Genomic DNA, 16,676 nt, shown 5'->3' on the forward strand with positions numbered 1-16,676 from the left:
GATTTTGATTGGTATTGCATTGAATCTGTAAATCAATTTAGGTAGGATTGACATCTTAACTATATTTAGTCTTCCAATCCATGAACACGGTATGCCCTTCCATCTATTTAGGTCTTCTGTGATTTCTTTTAGCAGTTTTTTGTGGTTTTCTTTATATAGGTTTTTTGTCTCTTTAGTTAAATTTATTCCTAGGTATTTTATTCTTTTAGTTGCAATTGTAAATGGGATTCGTTTCTTGATTTTCCCCTCCGCTTGTTCATTGCTAGTGTATAGAAATGCTACAGATTTTTGAATGTTGATCTTGTAACCTGCTACTTTGCTGTACTCATTTATTAGCTCTAGTAGTTTTGTTGCGGATTTTTCCGGGTTTTCGACGTATAGTATCATATCGTCTGCAAACAGTGATAGTTTTACTTCTTCCTTTCCAATTTTGATGCCTTGTATTTCTTTTTCTTGTCTAATTGCTCTGGCTAGAACCTCCAACACAATGTTGAATAATAGTGGTGATAGTGGACATCCTTGTCTTGTTCCTGATCTTAGGGGGAAAGTTTTCAATTTTTCCCCATTGAGGATGATATTAGCTGTGGGTTTTTCATATATTCCCTCTATCATTTTAAGGAAGTTCCCTTGTATTCCTATCCTTTGAAGTGTTTTCAACAGGAAAGGATGTTGAATCTTGTCAAATGCCTTCTCTGCATCAATTGAGATGATCATGTGATTTTTCTGCTTTGATTTGTTGATATGGTGTATTACATTAATTGATTTTCTTATGTTGAACCATCCTTGCATACCTGGGATGAATTCTACTTGGTCATGATGAATAATTCTTTTAATGTGTTGTTGGATACAATTTGCTAGAATTTTATTGAGGATTTTTGCATCTATATTCATTAGAGAGATCGGCCTGTAGTTTTCTTTTCTTGTAATATCTTTGCCTGGTTTTGGTATGAGGGTAATGTTGGCTTCATAGAATGAATTAGGTAGTTTTCCCTCCACTTCGATTTTTTTGAAGAATTTGAGGAGAGTTGGTACTAATTCTTTCTGGAATGTTTGATAGAATTCACATGTGAAGCCGTCAGGTCCTGGACTTTTCTTTTTAGGAAGCTTTTGAATGACTGATCAATTTCTTTACTTGTGATTGGTTTGTTGAGGTCATTTATGTCTTCTTGAGTCAAAGTTGGTTGTTCATGTCTTTCCAGGAACCCGTCCATTTCTTCTAAACTGTTGTATTTATTAGCGTAAAGTTGTTCATAGTATCCTGTTATTACCTCCTTTATTTCTGTGAGGTCAGTAGTTATGTCTCCTCTTCCATTTCTAATCTTATTTATTTGCATCCTCTCTCTTCTTCTTTTTGTCAATCTTGCTAAGGGCCCATCAATCTTATTGAGTTTCTCATAGAACCAACTTCTGGCCTTATTGATTTTCTCTATTGTTTTCATGTTTTCAATTTCATTTATTTGTGCTCTAATCTTTGTTATTTCTTTCCTTTTGCTTGCTTTGGGATTAGCTTGCTGTTCTTTCTCCAGTTCTTCCAAATGGATAGTTAATTCCTGAATTTTTGCCTTTTCTTCTTTTCTGATATAGGCATTTAGAGCAATAAATTTCCCTCTTAGCACTGCCTTTGCTGCGTCCCATAAGTTTTGATATGTTGTGTTTTCATTTTCATTCGCCTCTAGGTATTTACTAATTTCTCTAGCAATTTCTTCTTTGACCCACTCGTTGTTTAGGTGTGTGTTGTTGAGCCTCCACGTATTTGTGAATTTTCTGGCACTCTGCCTATTATTGATTTCCAACTTCATTCCTTTATGATCCGTGAAAGTGTTGTGTATGATTTCAATCTTTTTAAATTTGTTAAGACTTGCTTTGTGACCCAGCATATGGTCTATCTTTGAGAATGATCCATGAGCACTTGAGAAAAAGGTGTATCCTGCTGTTGTGGGATGTAATGTCCTATAAATGTCTGTTAAGTCTAGCTCATTTATAGTAATATTCAGATTCTCTATTTCTTTATTGACCCTCTGTCTAGATGTTCTGTCCATTGATGAGAGTGGTGAATTGAAGTCTCCAACTATTATGGTAGATGTGTCTATTTCCCTTTTCAGTGTTTGCAGTGTATTCCTCACGTATTTTGGGGCATTCTGGTTCGGTGCGTAAATATTTATGATTGTTATGTCTTCTTGTTTAATTGTTCCTTTTATTAGTATATAGTGTCCTTCTTTGTCTCTTTTAACTGCTTTACATTTGAAGTCTAATTTGTTGGATATTAGTATAGCCACTCCTGCTCTTTTCTGGTTGTTATTTGCATGAAATATCTTTTCCCAACCTTTCACTTTCAACCTATGTTTATCTTTGGGTCTAAGATGTGTTTCCTGTAGACAGCTTATAGAAGGATCCTGTTTTTTAATCCATTCTGCCAATCTATGTCTTTTGATTGGGGAATTCAGTCCATTGACATTTAGTGTTATTACTGTTTGGATAATATTTTCCTCTAACATTTTGCCTTTTGTATTATATATATCATATCTGATTTTCCTTCTTTCTACACTCTTCTCCATACCTCTCTCATTTGTCTTTTTGTATCTGACTCCAGTGCTCCCTTTAGTATTTCTTGCAGAGCTGGTCTCTTGGTCACAACTTCTCTCAGTGACTTTTTGTCTGAGAATATTTTAATTTCTCCCTCATTTTTGAAGGATAATTTTGTTGGATATAGGAGTCTTGGTTGGCAGTTTTTCTCTTTTAGTAATTTAAATATATCATCCCACTGTCTTCTAGCTTCCATGGTGTCTGCTGAGAAATCTACACATAGTCTTATTGGGTTTCCCTTGTATGTGACAGATTGTTTTTCTCTTGCTGCTTTCAAGATCCTCTCTTTCTCTTTGACCTCTGACATTCTAACTAGTAAGTGTCTTGGAGAACGCCTATTTGGGTCTATTCTCTTTGGGGTGCGCTGCACTTCTTGGATCTGTAAATTTAGGTCTTTCATAAGAGTTGGGAAATTTTCAGTGATAATTTCTTCCATTAGTTTTTCTCCTCTTTTTCCCTTCTCTTCTCCTTCTGGGACACCCACAACACGTATATTTGTGCGCTTCATATTGTCATTCAGTTCCCTGATCCCCTGCTGAAGTTTTTCCATTCTTTTCCCGATAGTTTCTATTTCTTTTTGGAATTCAGATGTTCCATCCTCCAAATCACTAATTCTATCTTCTGTCTCTTTAAATCTATCATTGTAGGTATCCATTGTTTTTTCCATCTTTGCTACTTTATCCTTCACTTCCATAAGTTCTGTGATTTGTTTTTTCAGTTTTTCTATTTCTTCTTTATGTTCAGCCCATGTCTTCTTCATGTCCTCCCTCAATTTATTGATTTCGTTTTTGAAGAGGTTTTCCATTTCTGTTCGTATATTCAGCATTAGTTGTCTCAGCTCTTGTATCTCATTTGAGCTGTTGGTTTGTTCCTTTGACTGGGCCATATTCTCAATCTTTTGAGCGTGGACAGTTATCTTCTGCTGCTGGCGTCTGGGCATTTATTCAGATTTCTCTGGGTGTCGGACCCAGCAAGGTTGTAAGATTTTTCTGTGAAATCTCTGGGATCTGTTTTTCTTATCTTGCCAAGTAGGTGGCACACGTGGCACACGTTTGTCTCAAGTGTTTGGAATGGGTACCCCCCGGTCACCGATCTCCGCGGCCTGGGGATTTCCGATCCAATTCTCTCCGTTGGTTCAGGGGCCGCGCATGGTGGGGATGTCAGCTGCCGCGGCTTGAGGGGACCCTGTGGGTGGTCGCCGGCCGCAGCGTGCCTGGGGAATTCCCCACCGGACCAGGAAGCCTCCCGCGGGGGGGGGGGGCCACCACGGCTTGGATAGCCCTCTGATCCGAGAGTCATAGCCGCGGACTCGAAGCCAAGACTCGAAGCCGCCCGCAAAAGAGGGGCGCCGGCCGCCTTGGCTTGGGAAACTTGCCTCTCTGAGACTCTCAGCCGGCCCGGGAAGGAGGGAGGGAGTAGCTCTGACCGCCGCAGCTGCCACTGCTCGGGAAATCGCGCGCTGCTCGGGGATCTCACCGCAGCCGAGTCTCGCAGTCAGACTAGCCAGTCCAGACTTTGGATAGCCCTCTGATCCGAGACTCGTAGCCGCAGACTCGAAGCTGAGACTCGAAGCCGCCTGCAAAAGAGGGGCGCCGGCCGCCTCGACTTGGGAAATTTGCCTCTCCGAGACTCTCAGCCGGCCCGGGAAGGAGGGAGGGAGTAGCTCCGACCGCCGCAGCTGCCGCTGATCGGGAAATCGCGCGCCGCTCGGGGATCTCACCGCAGCCGAGTCTCGCAGTAAGACTAGCCAGTCCAGACTTTGGATAGCCCTCTGATCCGAGACTCGTAGCCGCAGACTCGAAGCTGAGACTCGAAGCCGCCTGCAAAAGAGGGGCGCCGGCCGCCTCGACTTGGGAAATTTGCCTCTCCGAGACTCTCAGCCGGCCCGGGAAGGAGGGAGGGAGTAGCTCCGACCGCCGCAGCTGCCGCTGATCGGGAAATCGCGCGCCGCTCGGGGATCTCACCGCAGCCGAGTCTCGCAGTAAGACTAGCCAGTCCAGACTTTGGATAGCCCTCTGATCCGAGACTTGTAGCCACGAAATCGAAGCCGAGACTCGAAGCCGCCCACAAAAGAGTGGCGCCGGCCGCCTCGACTTGGGAAACTTTCCTCTCCGAGACTCTCAGCCGGCCCGGGAAGGAGGGAGGGAGTAGCTCCGACCGCCGCAGCTCCCGCTGCTCGGGAAATCGCGTGCCGCTCGGGGGTCTCACCGCAGCCGAGTCTCGCAGTCAGACTAGCCAGTCCAGACTTTGGATAGCCCTCTGATCCGAGACTCGTAGCCGCGGAATCGAAGCCGAGACTTGAAGCCGCCCGCAAAAGAGGGGCGCTGGCCGCCTCAGCTTGGGAAACTTGCCTCTCCGAGACTCTCAGCCGGCCCGGGAAGGAGGGAGGGAGTAGCTCCGACCGCCGCAGCTGCCGCTGCTCGGGAAATCGCGCGCCGCTCGGGGATCTTACCGCAGCCGAGTCTCGCAGTCAGACTAGCCAGTCCAGACTGGGTTACGCTGTGTGTCCATTCCCTGCCGTAGCCCCGGGAGCTGTTCTGCACTGTTTCTGTTCACCTATTAGTTGATTTGGAGTCGGAGGAACTAAGACGCACGTACCTTACTAAGCCGCCATCTTGGAACTCTCCCGTGCAAGCATTCTTAACATACAAACATTCCATATATGGTATACAGTCAGTGGCTCACAATATCATCACATAGTTGTGTATTCATTGCCATGATCGGTTTTTTTGAACATTTGCATCACTCTAGAAAAAGAACTAAAAAAGAAAAAAGTCGTATATACCATACCTCTCACCCCTCCCTCTCATTGACCAATAATATTTCCACGTACCCAATTTATTTTAACCTTTGTTCCCCCTATTATTTGTTCAATTTTTATCCATATTTATAACTCATCTGTCCATACCCTTGTTAAAAGGAGCATCAGACACAAGGTTTTCACAATCATACCATCACACTGTAAAAGCTATATCATTATACAATCATCTTCAAGAAACAAGGCTACTGGAACACAGCTCTACAGTTCAGGTACATCCCTCCAGCCATTCCAATACACTATAAACTAAAAAGGGGATATCTATATAATGCATAAGAATAACATCCAGGATAACCTCTCAATTCTGTTTGTAATTTCTCAGCCACTGACACTTTATTTTGTCTCATTTCTCTCTTCTCCCTCTTTTGGTCAAGAAGGCTTTCTCAATTCCTTGATGCCAGGTTCTGTCTCATTCTGGGATTTCTGTCCCACATTGCCAGGGAGGTTTATACCCTTGGGAGTCATGTCTCACATAGAGTGGGAGGGCAGTGAGTTCACTTGCCTTGTCGGCTTAGAGAAAGAGGCCATATCTGAGCAACAAAAGAGGTTCTCTGGGGGTGACTCTCGAGTCTAATTTTAAGTAGGCTTAGCCTGTCTTTTGCAGGAATAAATTTCATAGAGACAACCCCTAAGATCAAGGGTTCATAGGTCCTAATTTTTTAATAATTGTTTTCCAATAGAGAACATACAATATTAGTCTTCTTTTTTTTTCTGGATTATTTTGCACAATATTATGTCCTTAATGTTTATCCACCTCATTGCATGCCTAATGACTTCATTCTATAGCTGCACAATATTCCATTGTATATTTACACCACAGTTTATCCTTCTTCTCAGTTGATGTATCCTTTGGCCACCTCCATTCTTTGGGTATCATTAATAATGCTGCCATAAACATCAGGTGAAAATGTCTGTTCACGCTCCTTGCTTTCAGTACTTCTGAGTATATTCCTAATAACAGGATTGCCTATCACCATCATATGGTGACCTTATATTCAGCCTCTTGCGGAGCCATTATATTACCCTCTGGAGGGACTGCAACATTCTGCTACCTTACCAACACTGAATAAGTATAATTCTCTCTCCACATTTTCTCTAGCACTTGAATTTGTTTATTTTGAATCTGCAGATTTTGTTAAGCTATAGTCACATAACATATATTCTATCCAAAATAAAAAATGTCTCAGTATCCTCACTTGGTTGTAAAATCATCATCACTCTTAATTTTAGACAATTTTCATTGCTCCAAAGAGATAAGTGAAAGATTGACCTACACCCACACCAAAGAGAACTTCCCAAACACCCCATAACTCTTGTTGTCTCCTACTCTAAGTTATTTATCGATAGTATTGTTGTGGTAATAGTGAGGTGTTCCTGTTGAATATAGTCCATAGAATGCAATAGTTTTTCCCATATACCACTCTATTATAACTTTTTGTGCAGTGTCATACCTTTAAAGTAGTTCATGCAAAAACTTATTTATATTTGTAATGCTAATTGGTGAGATACATGACTTTAAACAACCCCTTTCAATCATATCTAACTTCAGTATGGCGCTATCACTTATAATCCCACTGATATATTACCAACACCTCTATCCATTTCCATACTTCATTCAACTTCATTAACATGTCTGTATATATTGGGTAACCACTCCTCCTTATCTAGCTTCTATCTATCTCTGGGCCCCCTATATTCTACATATTAAGAGTTTGAGTTTGCATTTTCTAGAGGATTCATATTAGTGAAGTCAGACAGTATTTCTCTTTTTGTGTCTGGCTTATTTCACTCAGCATTATGTCTTCATGCTTCATCCATGCTGTCATATGCCTCATTCTTTCTTACTGCTGTATAATAGTCCATTGTTTATATATACCACATTTTATTTATCCATTCATCTGTTGGTGGACATTTGCATTGTTTCATCTTTTGGCAGTTTGTCACCATGATCATTGGTATGCAAATGTCTGTTTGTGTCACTGCTTTCAGATCTCCTAGGTATATACCGAGTAGTGGAATTGCCAGATTACAGGATAACTTGATATTTTGTTTTCTGAGTAACCTCCAAACTGTCTTCCACAGTGACAGTACCATTATACATCTCCACCAACAGTGGGTAATTGTTCAATTTCTCCACATCCTCTCCAGCATTTGTAGTTTCCTTTTTGTTTAATGACAGCCATTCTTATAGGTATGAGATAATATCTTCTTGTGATTTTGATTTGCATTTCCCTAACAGCTAATGAAGATGAACATCTTTTCATGTCCTTTTTAGCCATTTGTATTTCCTCTTTGGAAAATGTCTATTCATATCTCCTGCCCATTTTATAATAGGGTTCTTTGTTCTTTTATTGTTGAGTTGTAGGCTTTCTTTTTTTATACTGGATATCTCTCCCCTTTTTTCAAATCAATTTCAAATGTTTGTTTATTGCATCATTTTTTAATTAATTAGGAGTATATTTTTATATTTTTAAAGTATTTAATTTTATATAATTTCAAATGTACAAAAAAGTTATAAGAATAATACAGAAGACTCTTGTATGCTATTCACCCAGACACACCAGTTCTCTCTCTGTTCGTACACACATGGACACACACACACACACACACACACACACACACATATATATATATATTTGGGGGTTACATGGTCTGGGAACTCACACATATTTTTGAAGTTCATTTGATAAGAATTTAAGTACTTCATATCCTTTTATCCCTAAATATTTCAGTGTGTATTTCCTAAGAACAAGAACATTCACTTACACAATCACAATAAAATTATCAAAATCAGGTACTTACATTGACTTAATGCTGTTATCTAATCCATACACCTTATTTATATTTCTGCAGTTGTCCCAATAGTATTCTTTATGGTCATTATGTTTAGTGATTTTCTAAATCATAGATTTCTTATTGGTTCTTTTGTTTATTGTGTTGGCCAAAAGCTACAGGACAATGTTAAATAATAGATAATGGGCATCCTTGTCTTTTTCCTGAACCTATGAAAACACTTCTACTGTTGCCATCTTTAGTAAAATGTGGCTTCAGTACTTAAGTGTTTATACTTTACCATGTTAAGGATTTCTGTTTTTCTGAATGTTTTTTTCAGAAATGAGTGTTGAATTTTGTCAAAGATTTTTTCAACATTTATAGTAATATATGAGTTTCCTCTTTAGATCTATTCATATGGTACATTATATTATGAATATCCTAATATTGAACTCTTCTTGAAATAAATTTCCCTTGGCCTTGTGTATTCTTTCCCTTAATGTGGTGTTGGATGTTGCTCGATAATATTTTGTTTAGTATTCTTGCATTACTATTTTAAATAATATTGGTCTGTAATTTTTTGTGTGTGTTCAGTCTTTATCAGATTGAGATAGTAATGATATGCTTGATTTCATAAGAAGAATGGAAATTTTTCCTTTTTTTTTAGATTCCAGAAAATGTTTGTATCTTTGGGACTATTATTCTTTGAAGGTTTGGTAGAATTTCCCTGTTGCTTTCTTACAGAGGTTGGGTTATCTAAGCTTTTTATTTTTCTCAGGTAAATTTTAGAAAATAAATACTTTCTTAGAAAATCATCCATTTCACTAGGTTTTCTAATATATTTCCATAGAATTGTGCAAATAATCTCTATACTTTAAAAAATAATTTTTCAGGGTCAGTACTTATTTCCCATATCATTTCTTGTTTTATTTGGGCTCTGCCCTTTTTTAAAAAAATTGTTTGTAAATGTTTTGTCTATTTTGTTAATTTTTCAGAGAACCAGGATTTTTTTTTCAAATTTTTATTAGAGAAATTGTGGGTTTATAGAAAAATCATGCATAAAATACAAGATTCCCATATACCACCCTACTATTAACATCTTGCATTGGTGTGTTATATTTATTACAGTTGGTGAAACCACACTTTTTTTTAACTTTTCTGTGTAGTATAACATATATACAAAGCAAAGAAATAAAAAAGCAATAGTTTTCAAAGCACTCTTCAACAAGTAGTTACAGGACAGATCCCAGAGTTTGTCATGGGTTACCATACAGTGCTCTCAGATTTTTCCTTCTAGGTACTCCAGAATATAGGAGGCTAGAAGGCTTAAATATTTTTTTATGGTCACAGTTGACTTTTTTTCCTTCTTTTTTTTTTGTGAAAAATAACATATATATCAAAAAGCAATAAATTTCAAAGCACAGCACCACGATTAGTTGTAGGACATATTTCAGAGTTTGACATGGGTTACAATTCCACAATTTAAGGTTTTTACTTCTAGCTGCTCTAAGATAGTAGAGACTAGAAGAGATATCAGTTTAGTTATTCAGCATTCATATTCATTTGTTAAATCCTATCTCCTCTGTATAACTCCACCATTGCCTTTGACCTTTACATCCCTCTCTTTAGGGGTGTTTGGGCTATGACCATACTATCTTTTTCATATTGGAAGGGTCTGTCACTAACATGGGATAGGGGGATGGAACTATCTGATGTTCTGGAGAGAACATCATATATCTTGCCCTAGATGTTCTTTAGGATTAACTGGAGTGGTCCTGGTTGGGGGTTGGCAGGTTATGATAGGTAGCAAGGTCTAACTGAAGCTTGTGTAAGAGCAACCTCCAGAGTAGCCTCTCAACTCTATTTGAACTCTCTCAACCACTGATACTTTATTAGTTACACTTCTTTTCCCCCTTTTGGTCAGGATGGAATTGTTGATCCCACAGTGGCAGGGCCATGTTCATGCCTGGGAGTCATCTCCCACGTCGCCAGGGAGACTTTCACTCCTGGATGCCATGTCCCATGTAGGGCAGAGGGCAATGATTTTGCTTGCACAGTTGGGCTTAGAGAGAGTGAGGCCACATCTGAGAAACAGAAGAGGTCCTCCAGAAGTAACTCTTAGGCAGATCTAAAGGTAGTCTAAGTTTCTTCACTACCTACATAAGCTTCATAGGAGTAAACCTCATGATCCAGGGCATGGCCTATTGATTTGGGTGTCCTAAAAGTTTGACACAGTATCAGGGGATTCCCTGTTTGTAAGGTTTAATAGTTCCATATTCTTTCTCCCATCCCTCAAGGGACTTTGCCAAGAAAGCGCATTTTTATAATTGTATTGTTAACTATAGTCCATGGTTTTACTCACGGTTCACTCTTTGTATTGTGCAGTTTCATGGATTAAAATTTTTTTTTATCCTATTACCATATATACAGTATAACATTTCCCCTTTTAATCACATTCAGATATATATTTCAGTGCTGTTACTTACGTTCACAATGTCGTGTTTACCATCATGTGCTGGTTTGAAATGATGTATGTACCCTAGAAAAGCCATGTTTTAATCCTAATGCCATTTGTAAAGGCAGCCGTTTCTTCTAATCCCTATTCAATACTCTATGTTTGAAATTGTAATTAGATCATCTCCCCCTGGAGATGTGATTTAATCAAGAGTGGTTGTTAAGCTGGATTAGGTGACGGGGGTGGGTCTTGATTAGTTTCTCAAGTCCTATAAATGAGGAAACATTTTGGAGAGTGAGAGAGATTCGGAGAGAGCAGAGAAGGAGGACATAGCCATGAGAAGCAGAGAATTCATTAACCAGCAGCCTTTGGAGATGAAAAAGGAAAATGCCTCCCGGGGAGCTTCATGAAACAGGAAGCCAGGAGAGAAGCTAACATAGATGCTGTGTTCGCCATGTGCCCTTCCAGCTGAGAGAAAGAGAAGCCCTGACTTATGTTTGCCATGTGCCTTCTCATTTGAGAGAGAGAGACCTTGAACTTCATCAGCCTTCTTGAACCAAGGTATCTTTCAAGGGCTGCCTTTGATTGGACATTTCTATAGACTTGCTTTAATTGGGACGTTTTCTTGGTCTTAGAACTGTAAACTAGCAATTTATTAAATTCTCCTTTTTAAAAGCTGTTCTGTTTCTAGTATATTGCATTCTGGCAGCTAGCAAACTAGAACATATCACCACTATCCATTACCAAAACATTTTCATCAAAATAATCAGTATTTTGATTTATTAATTAAAATAATTGTTTTTGTGTTTTCTTACTCATCTAGTTTTGTTTCTATCCTTACTTCCTTCCTTGTACTTTCTTTAGATTTACTTTGTTATTCTTTTTATAGCTTTTTGAGTTTAGAATTTAACACATGTATTTTCGTTCTTTATTACTTATTGGTTTTTAAAACTCTGAATTTTTCTCAGGTCATCGCTTTAAATGTATACCATACATTCTAATATCCAGTATTTTTATAATTTTAGAAATTAGGGAATTTTAATATATATTTTCTCTTTTACCTATGCATTGTTTAATAGAAGTTTTTTAAAAAAATTCCAGGTAGGAGAGCCTCTTTTTTTTTTTTTTAATTACCTTGTGTTCAGAGTGTGGATTTTATTATTTCTACCTGTAGAATTTAATTGTTTTCTTTGTGACCTAATAATATATGATCAAATTTTTGTGAATGTTTCATATGTGTGCTTGAGAAGAAGGTATATTTTCTGTTGACTAGGTGTAAAGTTCTGTATGTACATTCATAAGGTAAACCTTATTGATTATGTTGTTTACTTCTTCTTTATCCCTACTTATTTTTGTCACTGGCTCATATTGAGAGTAGTATATTAAAGTCTATTATTAGAGTGTTTCTATTTCTCTTTGCATTCTTGTTTATGTGTATTTAATTGTTTGGAGTTAAACACCTTCTTCATAAAGTTGAGTGCTATGTTTTGTTTTGTTTTTTTTTGGTATTAGGTATCTGTAAGTGCAATTTTTTTCATGGTAACTTATGGCATTAGCATTCTAGAGGGTCCTCCTTTTAAATGCTTTTTGACTTTAGTTCTCTTTTGTCTGATATTGGCAATGAAACCTCTGCTTTCTTCTTGTCTCCAATCATGTGGTTTATCTGTGCTCATCCTTTCATTTTTAGCATTTCTGAATGATTTATATTAGGTCTGTCTCTTACATTTGTCAGAGTTGGGTCTTGCCTTGTTAAACAACTTGAAAATCATTTTCTTTTAATTGGCAGTGTAAGCTTTAGCATTTATTGATACAGCTGATATCAAAGTTTGATTTCAACTTTGTAATATTATTTTATAGGTTGCTATTGTTAATGTATATATTATGAATAACTTTTTCCTTTTCCTGTGATATGCTTTCTCTGTTCTTTTTAAAAATTTCTTTAGGTATTCAGGAGGTTTGTAAGTTTGTTCTAATTCTATACCTCTATTCTAAAAGATATATATACCTTTTATAGCACCTCTAGTCCCTTGTTTTCTTAATTAATTTTTTACTGTCAGATATGTCAGTTTTAAATGCTGGTTTTTACTTCTATCTATTGCTCGTGCAATAAGGATCATTCTGTTTGCTTCTTTTCATTCTCTTCCTCATTTTTTGTTGCATTTTTTTTGCTTTACAGAATATAAAACATTTACATATTATTATTCCATATTTAGTCCCACTTTTGTCTTAGTCTTCAAGCTACAATTAAATATCAACATCAGTCCTTTTATGATGTTTCCCTCGTTATGTTTTGGTTGGATGAAGCTCATAATGTAGTAGATTTTTTAAGATGGGCTTTTAAATATAGTATACTCTGAGTTCTTACAAGTTTAAAACACTTTCTATGCTCTGGATATTTGAAGGAGAGCTTGGCTTTATATAAAATCTTCAGTTCGTAGTTTGTCTCCTTGACTTTCTTGAAAATGTTGCTCATCTCTTGTTTTGCATTATATATTGCTTTTGAGAAATCTATGGAGATAATTTTCCTTCCCTTATAAATAACTTGATGTTTTTGCGTAGTGATTTGAGAAATTTTTCCTGTATCTCTAAACTTTAATCATCATTAAGAAATGTCTTGGAGTTTACCTTTCTAAGTCAGTTTTCCCAGGAACCCAGTTCATGCTATTGATTTAGTCCTTTATTTTTTATTTCATGAAAATTTCCTTGGATTGTAGTTTTGAATATTAGTTCTATCTCATTTTTAATTTTTATTCTTTAGGGGCTCTAATATTGTATATGGAAAACTTTTTTCACCTATCTTCCCTGTCAGGCATTTTCTCACTAACTCTTTATTCACATTGTAATTTAATTTTTATTTCAGAGATAGTTTTGCCTTTCTCTTTGATTTCTTTCCTGAGTACAATTAAATCTTATTTTGTTTCTTCCTGTTTTTGTCCGTTTCTATTCTTAGTTTGGGGAGTTCTGGTTCAAGATTTCTACTTATGTAAACCTCTGAAAATGTCAGTTATTTGGCATGAGGTATTGGAAATTAAGCCTTTCATTATTTACTAGTCAGATAATTTGTGCATCCTTTTTTCCTCAGTTGTAAAATGTAAGAGGTAAACTATATGACCTCTAAGGTGCTGTCTTAGTTTTGCTAGGCTGGTTTTGGCTTAAACCACAGGAATTTATTGGCTCATAGTTTCAGAGGCTAGAAGGCTTATTTCTTCCCTGGATTGGTAGCATTCTGGTGGGCTGGCAGTATTTTGGTTCCTTGGCTTTCCTGTTGCATGGTGATGCCCTTTCCTTTCTCTTCCAGTTGCGTGGACTTCTAGCTTCTCATTCGTCTCTGTGGCTTTGTTTCTTTATGTCTAAATTTCTTCTGCTTATAAAGGACTCTACTAATCTGGTTTAAGGCCCAATCTCATTCAGTTTGGCCACACTTTAACTGAAATAACATCTTCAAGAGAACCTATTAACAATGGTTTCACACCCACAGGGATGAAAATTAAGATTAAGTACATGTCTAAATTGTGGTACCTAATTCAGCCTACCACAGGCACATTCTGGCTTGAAAATTTCTTTGAATATATGTTCCTGTGAACATTAAATAAATGATAATTAAGTTTTTACCCTTATCTGTAAAAGCCCCTATTGGTTCATTGATATTTCTGAGGATTAGTATATTCAGAATGAGGGAGCAGTGATTGCAAGCATTTTTCCTCACTTTTTCCTTAGCCACTAACTAACTCATGCTGCAGACCATTGTGTTGGGAGAAGTAAGTAAGGCTGGGTTAAGGGAGGAAAGGGTGAGATTACAGGCATCTATGATAAGGAGTCAGGAAAAAATATGAGAGAAGGAAAGTTGCTGTTTCCTGTGGGCTTTAGCATCTTCCTTTGGGTAGGGATTTATAGGTTAAGGATGTAAAATAGAGATACTGCTATTGCTAAGTTGTCTTTGAAATGATGTCCTTAGAATCTTATTGTAATTGATGCTGCAATAAAATAGAATTAGTACTGATAAGTGGTTATTAGTGAAAATGGAAGGAGGTTGGATTTGGATCAAAGAACCCAAAGTAAATAAAATTGTGTAAAACAGAGTTCTGAGTGTAAGGGAGTTTAGTGTTATATTAGTTAGGGTTCTCTAGAGAAACAGAATCAGCAGGGAACACTTGCAAATATAAAATTTATGAAAGTGTCTCACGTGACCGTAGGAACACAGAGTCCAAAATCCACAGGGCAGGCTGCGAAGCCGATGACTCCAATGGATGGCCTGGATGAACTCCACAGGAGAGGCTCACCAGCCAAAGCAGGAATGGAACCTGTCTCCTCTGAGTCCTCCTTAAAAGGCTTCCCATGATTGGATTTAGCATCACCAATTGCAGAAGACACTCCCCTTTGACTGATTACAAATGGAATCAGCTGTGGATGTAGCTGACATGATCATGACCTAATCCTATGAAATGTCCTCATTGCAACAGACAGGCCAGTGCTTGCCCAATCAGATGAACAGGTACCACAACTTGGCCAAGTTGACACCTGTCCCTAACCATGACAAGTGTCTTAAAATAGAGATAAATACTTTAAAGTAATTCCATATATGTATATATTTTTATGGAATATATATGTATTTGAGCTTCTTAATTGAAAGTAGCCAAATTTAAGGTAGTTTATTAGTTTTTTTTGGTTGCTGTAACACAGTACCATGAATTTGGTGGCTTGAAAACAACAAAAATTTATTCTCACATTTCTAGAAGGCAGAAGTTTAAAATCAGTTTCACTATGCTGAAATTAAGGTGATGGCAGGGCCACCCTCCCTCCAGAGTCTCTGCCTTTTCCACCTTCTGGTGGCTGATGGCATTCTTTAGTTTGGGACCATGTCATCCCAATCTTTGCCTCCATCTTCACATTGCTTTTTGTGTATGTGTGTCAAAATCTTTCTGTGTTTCTCTCTTATAGGGATTTATATGATTGTATTTAGGACCCACACTGGTAATCCAGGATAACCTCTCCATCTCAAAATCCTTAACTTAATAACATATGAAAAGACTTTATTTGTCATGCAAAGTAACATTCACAGATTTCTGGGATTAAGTCATGGATAAGTTGTGGGGTGCTATTTTTCAGCATACCACATTTGGTATTGTGTTATTATGTTTCAAATAACCTACCTGACTCTTAAAAGTAAAACTCACAGTAATATGAGTTTCAGACTGTTTTGAGATTTCCCCCCCCAATTTAAAAAGAATCCTCATGACAACATTCTACTTGGGATTTATCCTGAAGGGTAGACTTAGAACTAACACAAAAGAATCTTTCTGATGCTTTTATTACTATTTTTGAATGGACTACATCATGGCCCTTTTGCCAAATATATTCTATAGCAACTACAGTTCTAATATGCTATCCATAGGTTGCTTGGAAGCAACTCTTTGAGCTTGAGATTTGTGGAACCACTTGAAAAGATCCCCCTTTTTGTGCTTTTTTTTTAAAAGAAAAACAGCTTTATTGAGGTATAAGTCACTTCTACCCATTTAAAGTGTAATAATCAATGATTTTTAGCAGCCATCACTATAATCAGTTTGGAACATTTCATCACCCCCAAAGAAACCCCATATTTATTAGCAGTCACCTCCTTCCCCATTTCTTCCCTATTCCCTTCCTTCCAGCTCTAGGTTACTACTGATCTACATACTGTCTGTATAGATTTGGCTATTCTAGACATTTCATACATATAGAATTATACAATATGTGACCTTTGTGACTGGCTTCTTTCACTTAGCCTAATGTTTTCAACATTCATTCACACTGAAGCACATATCAGTATTTCATTCCTTTTTATGGCTACATAAATGAGAAATACGTGAATCAGACAATTGAAGATTAAAATATCAGCTTTATTGCTGATAAAGCTGATTGTAGCTTAGGATTTAGCAACCAAAGGGCTTAGAAATACTAACCTTCTAAACTGTAGCTCCTCTTTCCTTTTCTATTCCTTCACCCTTGTACTCCCTGCCCACCCCATAGAAGGAGAGTCTGTTCCAGTAAATTCACTTCAATGATGAATAG

General features: G+C 37.6%; 1 protein-coding gene across 4 annotated transcripts in view; it reads left to right on the top strand.

Annotated features, from left to right (window-relative positions):
* The window catches only part of SPICE1 (spindle and centriole associated protein 1), a 109,737-nt gene that overhangs the window by 51,399 nt on the left and 41,662 nt on the right, over positions 1–16,676 (top strand). The gene's annotated exons all lie outside the window — the stretch shown is intronic.

This window comes from Tamandua tetradactyla, chromosome 10 (assembly GCF_023851605.1).
Source record: "Tamandua tetradactyla isolate mTamTet1 chromosome 10, mTamTet1.pri, whole genome shotgun sequence".
Taxonomy (NCBI): Eukaryota; Metazoa; Chordata; class Mammalia; order Pilosa; family Myrmecophagidae; genus Tamandua; species Tamandua tetradactyla.